This window comes from Xiphophorus hellerii, chromosome 8 (assembly GCF_003331165.1).
Source record: "Xiphophorus hellerii strain 12219 chromosome 8, Xiphophorus_hellerii-4.1, whole genome shotgun sequence".
In the NCBI taxonomy this organism is placed as follows: domain Eukaryota; kingdom Metazoa; phylum Chordata; class Actinopteri; order Cyprinodontiformes; family Poeciliidae; genus Xiphophorus; species Xiphophorus hellerii.
The window spans coordinates 6,478,158-6,487,174 of record NC_045679.1 but is presented as its reverse complement, the minus strand read 5'-3'; the positions used below and the strand labels follow the sequence as shown (position 1 = coordinate 6,487,174).

General features: G+C 36.3%; 1 long non-coding RNA gene across 1 annotated transcript; it reads left to right on the top strand.

Moving 5' to 3' along the window:
* Window positions 1–2,632: 2,632 nt before the first annotated feature.
* On the top strand, window positions 2,633–6,951 carry LOC116724695 (uncharacterized). The gene is made up of 3 exons (XR_004340250.1): window positions 2,633–2,644; window positions 3,606–3,609; window positions 6,147–6,951. It is a non-coding gene; the product is annotated as an uncharacterized LOC116724695 (long non-coding RNA).
* Window positions 6,952–9,017: the final 2,066 nt, after the last annotated feature.

Sequence of the window (9,017 nt, the reverse complement as noted above, 5' to 3'; positions counted from 1 at the left end):
TAAGTCAATGGGAAAAATCCTAGAAATACCCTATTTTTGAGGATTTTCTGTGTCGTCACAAATTCACCTAGAAATGCCATTCAAATTTCATTTTGTAGATACGTCTGTGATCTCTTTGAAAGTGAAGACGGCTCGTCGATACCAGTTACGGTTTGTCCACAATTTGCCTCTAAGCGACCCAAACTTTCTCATTTTTCCTAAAGTTAGAGTGCTTCTCTTGCTGATTAGAGTGGGAGATCAAGACAACTTTTTCAGCCCAAATCATTTTTGAAATCGCCATCACGCCCACAAATATCGCACGATTAGTATCAAAATCGGTCCTGACATTGATACGCCTGTCTGCTCCGGTAAAATGTTTTCGAAATTTATCTAGACCGTACGGTTTTCTGTCACGGTGCTTCAGAGCAAAGTCATGCGACAGGATTTTCTGAGGCTCTCAGGCTCTTTCACTAACACTTCACACCTTGGTGTGAAACTTATTTAACATAGCAACGGAACTCAAGAGGCTATTGGCTGCTCATTAGGACTACAAAAACGCATCGCTGTAGTTCTATCTATCCTCAGTTGAAACAGATCAGGACTGAGAACTGGCCTTTAGAACTAATTGCTGCTATGGGCTGTATATAACTGATTTAACTCAGTAACTGTTACACATGGGATTAGTTTGGAACTTTAAAATTAAGCATATTGAAAATTTCAAAATAAAAGCCCTGAATATTTTTACATGACGTAATTGCTCTTTTTGGCTTTATTTGACTTTTCCATCCAAAGCACTGTTACACATGGGATTAGTTTGGAACTTTAAAATTAAGCATACTGAAAATTTCAAAATAAAAGCCTTGAATATTTTACATGACGTAATTGCTCTTTTTGGCCGTATATGACTTTTTCATCCAAAGCAATGTTACACATGGGATTAGTTCGGAACTTTAAAATGGAGCATAATAATAATTTCAAAATAAAAGCCTTGAATATTTTTACATCAGGTAATTGCTGTTTTTGGCTTTATGTGACTTTTTCATCCAAAGCACTGTTACACGTGGTATTAGTTTGGCCCTCTGAAATGAAGCATACTGAAAATTTCAAAATAAAAGCCTTGAATATTTTTACATCATGTAATTGCTTTTTTTGGCCGTATATGACTTTTTCATCCAAAGCACTGTTACACATGGGATTAGTTTGGAACTTTAAAATGGAGCATAATAATAATTTCAAAATAAAAGCCTTGAATATTTTTACATCATGTAATTGCTGTTTTTGGCTTTGTATGACTTTTTCATCCAAAGCACTCTTACACGTGGTATTAGTTCAGAACTTTAAAATGAAGCATACTGAAAATTTCAAAATAAAAGCCTTGAATATTTTTACATGACGTAATTGCTCTTTTTGGCTTTATTTGACTTTTTTATCCAAAGCACTGTTACACAATGGAATAGTTTGGCCCTCTGAAATGAAGCATACTGAAAATTTCAAAATAAAAGCCTTGAATATTTTTACATGACGTAATTGCTCTTTTTGGCTTTATTTGACTTTTTCATCCAAAGCACTGTTACACGTGGTATTAGTTCGGAACTTTAAAATGAAGCATACTGAAAATTTCAAAATAAAAGCCTTGAATATTTTTACATCATGTAATTGCTCTTTTTGGCTTTATTTGACTTTTTCATCCAAAGCACTGTTACACATGGTATTAGTTTGGCCCTTTGAAATGAAGTTTAACAAAACTTCCAAAATAAAAGCCTTGACAACATTTTAAATCGTACCGAATGGTGCACGTCCGCCTCACTTAACGTTCTTGCGGTTCTCCGCGTGCCACTGATTACGTTGCGGCGTTCTTTAGCGTCGACGCCGATTTGTGGCGTGACGACGCCGGGCCCAAACCCCACGGGCGCGCCTTGGCAGGCCCCGGCTAAATTTCTTCCGAAATTTTCTAGTTTCTTCCTTTCATTCATCAGATTTCATTGAAATGTTGATCAGTTTTTCTCAATCACTGATCATTTTCTGTTTCTATCGGCTCCTATTTTTCTCAACATGTCAGATTTGAATATTAAATCTTCCTTTTGTAAATTTGCTGCAGTTTTTCTTCATGTGTTTTAAATAAAAACATTTTTCTTCTGCATTTGGTTCATTTGCTGCTCATTCTGTTCTTTTCCTGGTCAAATTTAAATATTTGCATTAAAAAGATTTTTTCATCAACTCTGCCTTTCAGAAAGTCCTGATTTAAAGTAAAACATTCCCATCCCATGAAGGTCAGAGGTCAATGCTTTGAAGCCTAAAGTGGGAAAATCTTCATATTTTCTGTTTCATTCAGAACTTCTACCTGAAACTCAGAACCTGCAGAACATTTTTCTCTTTGGAGGAAAAATCCCAGGAACTGGAAGATCAGAGCAGAATGAAAACTGGAGATCAGTGTTGGACAGAAAAGGTCTGATCGCTGCATCTCTGCTATATTTTACATTTAAATCTGATAACAAAAAGTAAACCTGTTTTTAGTGAATAAACCAACATGGATATGACCCGCCACAGCGCCAACGTGGGCCACACCTGATTCAACCCAAACCGGAAAATAAAGGATTTAAGTGGAAAAAGCAAAACCCAGTAAAATCAGCAGCTGGTTGTGATTAAAATGCAGTTTGTTGCAGAGGTTCAAACTTCCTGATGGTGACCTCTCCTCCGTCCCTCACCTTGTCTGGCCGGTTTTAATCCTCACTGCAGTGTTAGACTGGAGCTCATCTCTCAGATTAACCAGATTAACACTGAGCTGCAACAGGAACCAAACGTCTCTCCTCCAACTTATTTCACTGATTAATAACAAGGTTGGATAAAAACATTGAGCTGAGCTTCTCATTCCTTAAAGAGTCATGAAGAAAGACTCACCCTGGAACTGCAGAAAAGAAGTTAGAAAGTTTAAAAATAGATGGAAAAAACTTTGTAAATATAATCTAACAAGTGATTTAATTATCTGAATATTTTATCTTTTAATGTATAAAACTGTATAAAAAAGGTGTAAATGGTTAAAAATCTTCAGAATGAGCCAATTTTTAACCTGATTAATCATCACAATAATTCTTTGTTGGACTATCGCTACGCGGTACTGAGGAGGTAAAGTGTAGAAACAGGAACACTGACAGTTTATCTGCTCAGGAGGATTTGATGCCTCCTGTCAGAACAGTGATGGTTCAAATCTTCTCTCTCCACTTCGACCACTCGCCACTGGACCAGCAGTAGTTCTTTGGCTGGAGAGCCTTTAAGAAACATTTAAACTAACTGTTGAACTGGACGATGTTCTCTTTGGGGTCAGAGGTTGTAGTACTTGATACTTGGTAGAGTGAAGTTTTACTACTGACTCTGTTGTTTTGGATTTGGAGGTCTGATCTAGATGGACGTTACAGAGAGGTTCTGGTTCTCCTCACTGTGGCTGCTGGGGATTCAGGTTGTTCCTTCCTGGACTTTAGCGGTGGTGTTGGTCATGAGCAGCAGCTGGATTGGCCTCTGGATTGAACTAGGCCAGCATTTGTATTTCCAGAGCTTCCTCTGAAAATCCTTCATCATGACCCAGTCACCTGGTCTGATGGATGCAACAGGCCTTTGGCAGGAAATGGCAGGAAGGTTTTCGCTGTCTGTGAGGCTCGACAAAGCCTAGTGGGCAGGTTTTAACAATAAGACAACACAGGAACAATCTACTATTGTTTTTTCATTTTCATTTTTAGCTTAAGTTCGTGAGATTTGACAAAAATATAATATTAAGTGGTCAAAAGGTTTGTCAGGTAGAGAATGTGCAAAGGATTGAACCATCTTAACATCAGCAAGTGTGAAAGAAGGGGCAGTTAACTGCCTGAGGTCTCTGGACAGCTAGCTTAGCAGCAGCAGCTCTTGCATCGCCATTGGCAACCGAGTCATCAGAAGCATCAGAAACCAGCCATCTGCTAAGTAATATGTTTAATTTCAATGGTTTGTGTCGTATGAGCTCAGCAGTGTGGGCCTCACTTCCACACAGAGTCTTCAAATCTAATTTGAAGTTTGAATGTAGGTTGATTTATGTTTTTATCCTCGTCTAAAACTGTAAATTTAGTCTCATTAGGCTAAAATGTTGTATTCATACTTTTAAGGATTTGCAGCATTTTGGAAAATCCAATCATTTCGGCAAACAGAACCTCTATTCATTGTTTTACCCATCTACACTGTAAATTATAACATATTTACGTGAGAACGATGTTGAATCAACTGAATTTAGTCAAGATTTATTTGTGTGTTAACTCTCCAATTAAAAGAAGCCTAGTAAAGGTTTATGTTTATTGTAAAGTCCAATTTTAAGTTTAGTTTAAAAAGTAAATGTTAAATCAGTTTTCAATTAATTTAATCAATCCAAAATATTGTGTAACATATTATGTGTCATTGGGGATCAACCAGCAAAGCATCCCATGATGCATTTCATCAAAAGGTTCATACATTATATTGTGCATTATTTCATAACAGAAGCCATTAGCTATTTCCATTAAGTAATTCCCAAAGAAAGAATTTAAAGAGTTTCAGAAGCTTTGAGTTTGATTGTTTTGTTTTTTAAGTAAAGAGGAAGGAATGGAATCTAAAGCTGCTAAAATGTTGCATTGATTTTCTTAAAAGTGTTATATGTCATTATGAAAAGTTATTTATACAAATAAATCCCTTATTATTCTACAAAGTAAAGAAAATATTTAAAAACCATTTAAACTGTTTTATTAATCTTTAATATGTAAATACTAACTATATAATTTCATGCTCAGTTATTATATAAACATCCATTCATTCTATCAAGCATGGCAGGTTTTTTCTTTCTTCCTAAACTCTGTGAAACTCAAAGGGAGCGTTGCTATGGAAACTGAAGGCGGGAACAAATCCAGTAGGTGGGAGGAGCTAGGAGGGGTCAGTCTCAGACAGTTCAAAGGTCGACTGTAGGCAGTCCTACTTCCTCCTTACACTGTTAGAATTAACAGAGCAAAATATCATTTTGGTTGTCAAAGTATAAAAATAAAAATTACCATCCTGAAGACAAACTAAGATCTCAGATCATCTCATGCAATTTTCCTTTAGAAACTTAAGTTGCTTCACCAAACTCCAACTAATTTTAGTTTAGTAAACAATATTTATCAAACACAAAACACACAAACATTCAACATGAAACAGACAAACAGTCAGAATTTGGAATCAGTAAAATTTTCATCACAGTCAATAATTTCCAGTCAGTCCTCATTTTGTCTATTTTATCAAATTGTAATTATCAAATTTACTGAAGCTTCAAGATTCTCTAATTTTTCTCCTTTTAACATATTTTAATGTTTGAATTGAACTCTAATCTACAGGATCCTGTTTTAAGTTATGTGTTCACAGTCAAACAAGAAATCTCAATATAATTTAGGATCACAGCAACAAATTGATCAAGTTTCTGCTGAAGCTTCACTAATTTTAGGTTTTGTTATAACAATTATTTCCAGGAAAACAAAAAGTCTTTTTAACCTCTTAGTTCAAATGTATCACAGCTTTATTTTATAAGAATTTCCTTCTATTCAATTTCAATACAACAAATATTATATGGTATACCAACATGTTCTAAACACTGCAGTATTAATGATCTCTAATTCTTAACCCTGAAAGATGTTTTGTTTATTCCCATACTAATATGTAACTACAGCATAGATCTTCAAAAAGGAGAACAAAATAAATCTCAACCATCTGAGTGTCAGAAGTTTTCAAAACATTTAGAATCCAGGAGAAACTTTGACTTTATTCCTATTCAACATTAAATTTACTGTCTTTGTCTAAAACTATTCAGTTTTTATTTATTGATTTTAAAACATTTATTTCAAACCATTTTTTGTTAAGAATGTTCTCTATCTGTTTTACTTGCTATAATTCAATGGCATAATTTTGTTAGTTCATTGCAGAACTAAAGTGATTGCAGTTTCCCTCCACAGTTTCTCAATCTATGGTTCATGGGCCCTTAGAGGGTCATTAGTGTTGGTCCTTCTGTTCAGGACTTAGAATTAACAGGAACAATTGAAAGAGTTTCTCTATTTATTGAGCATTAAAACTCTATTGAAGTCATTCTTTTCTTTCTAAAGAATTTCTAAATATGAACGGGGTTAGTAAGCCAGCAGTCTTCGTTGTAGTGTGTGTGTGTGTGTGTGTGGGTGTGTGCGTGTGTGTAACTTATCTTAAATGTCTCCTTTCTCTTCTCTCTCTCCCTCCTGCTGTCGGCGTCGCTGCAGTGAAATCCTCCCAGTCTCTCTCCTCCGGCTCCCTGTCAGTCCAACTGGTTCTGGTCTTGGATCTTTGTCTGGTCCAGATCGTCCCTCAGTCAATGTCCATGTTGTCCACAGATGAAACAAGCATCACCAGTTCAGAGTGGTGTCTTCTCCTCTCACAGCTTTGAATCATGTTTATCTTTTCTTTCTCTGCGCTGATACTGGACAGCAGACCAGCGGAGGTTGTTAAAGCTCAGTCACACACAGTTTCAGTCCAAATGTCCAACAGGAGACCTGACAGTCGTCCCCTGAATGGAAATGTTTCATCAGTTCTCTGGTGTCAAAAATAAAAATCAGGATCAACAGACACTTCAGTGGCTGGAGGTGATGAAGGTTTTCTTCATCTTCCTGATCTTCTTGATCCACTGGATCCACTGGATCTCTTTCATCAGCTGGTGGTGTGAGAGGGACATCATCTGGTCCATGGGAGGACAGGGTTGAGGAGTTGAGGTCAGAGGTCAGATGCACCGCAGCAAGGCTCAGACAGAGGAAAAAAAGAAGCAAATAGAAATCGATTTGGTTTATTTTGTTTTAGTCACTTATTATTCATCCTTTTAAGGAATAAAATCATTTGCTTATTCAAACACACAAAAACATAAAACATATTAAGGCCTGTAATTTATTGACAAAAGATTTATGTTCAGTAATAGAAGCATTTCCATTTGTTTATCATTTTTCTGTCTATCTCTTCGTTCTCTCTCTTTCATCCAAACTTTCCTCGTGTTTCTCCAGATGAACTAAACTCTTTGTTTCTGATTTCTTTGCCTCAGTTCACTTCCTCTGCTTCTAATTCTCTTTCTCTTCCTTTCAGAACGATCAGCTTCAATGAACCACCTGCAAGAAAAATGACACTTTTTATCCATTCATTCACACCATGCAGACTTTTTTCTGACTATTTCATTATTATATAGTGAAACAATTCACCCTGAGGAGGAGAAAAGACCCTGGAACCACTCAGGCCAATTCTTCTGAATAGGTGGGATTTCCTCTTTAGGCTGCAAACGTCTTCACAGAATCAAACCAATCAGCTTTGTGGTCGCTCTGCCTCTTAATCCTCTAAGAGGGTCTTTATTTCTGATAAACGTCTTTAGGATTCTCTAAAGGTTTGGTTCCCTGAATTTAGAAACCAAAACTCTAGTAAATACCTGCCTTATTCTCCGATAAGGACTTTAACTAGGACTCATCCTAGAACCTGTGGTTCCATCAAAACTCTATCAAGGTTTTTTCTTCAGCTTTCCAAGAAAACCAATAAAATCTCTGTAAGTTCTCAATTTCTTAGACAGACACCCTTACAGGTATCTTCAAGAAAATAATCTTTCACTTTTACAAAGATCTGTCTTCTCTTCTTCTCTTACTTCTCTTCTTTTTTAAATTCTTTTCCTTTGTAATCTCTATTAATCTGGTCAATCTCAATCCTCAGGGAGAAAGGTTTATCAGATCCTTTACTATTTTAGATTCTGTCATTTAGAGTTTTTAAGTTAATTTATTACCTGAGTGAGAGTCTCACCAGATATCAGTGGATTGAGTTTGTTGATCTCAGCGTTGGAGCCGTGGAGCCGACCAGCAGCCCTCGTCTCTCTTTAATCCTAATCCAGGTTTGAGGCTGGAGCCGAGTGTCCAGGTTGGCACCAAGTTGTTGTGGAAGAAATTAATTTCCAAGCTCTGTTAGATGAAATCACTCAATCAGGTTTATCTGTATATTGTGCACAATACAGAGAGCTTGTAAGACAATCAATAATGAAGCAGTTCAGAGTGAAAAGCTCTAACAGGCAGAGTCAACATGCAGGTTTTATATCAAGGATAAGGATCCAAAACATGGAGAGACAGTCTGGTTCCCAAGCAGCTGCAGGAAAACAACTTCCTACCTTGTGTGTTGAACCCAAACAGGTTCTGTTGGTGAGATTCACAAGCATTTAATGTAACATGATCAGCAGATGTTAACTTAGAATAATATTCCCACCAAACAGACACTTACTTTGTAATTTTATTTGTATATTTTTCCTTAGTGTGGCCCTAAAACTCTGTTATAGCAAATAAAACTGGACATAAATATATAATTTTCTACATATTTTAATCTAAAAATTACAATCTTTATATATCTGGAATACAAGATGTTAGCTTTGTTAGCTTATGTTGTTATGGCGATAATTATGATATAAATGGTGATTATCTTGACTGAGGCATGTTTGTTCCTCCATACATTAGTTTAAGTTTATATTAGTTTGCCAATAACATAATCAATAAATTAAACTAATGGTTGTTGCTTCAAAATAATAAGTCTAATCAGTTTGATTTGTTAAAAAGAAAAACAATTTTTAAAATACAAGATGGCGACTTTACTAAATTAACAGCAGAAGTGTTTGGTTTTATTATTATCACTATTAGTGGACAAAATTCCTGATGTTTCCAACTGATTTTAGTTTTTAAAGTTCAGAACCTGAACATCACTGAATGGGAGGAGGGCAGATTTCCCAGCATTCAGTCTAAAGAAGCTCAGCTCTTCTCAGCTCTGAGACATTTTCTGAATAAATCCCAGTCAGTGGAATCTGCAGACCTGCTCAGATCCAAACATCCCATTTTTCAGGAGTCACTGGTTTCATCTGTGTCATTGTTCCAGCTGCTGAGGTCAGAATCCAGCTGTGAAACCTGGAGGTTGAATGTTCAGGTTCTCTCCTCCCAAACATCCCCCCTCCCTCCAGCTGTGGAGAACAGCTGGAAAACAGCTGCATGTGTAAA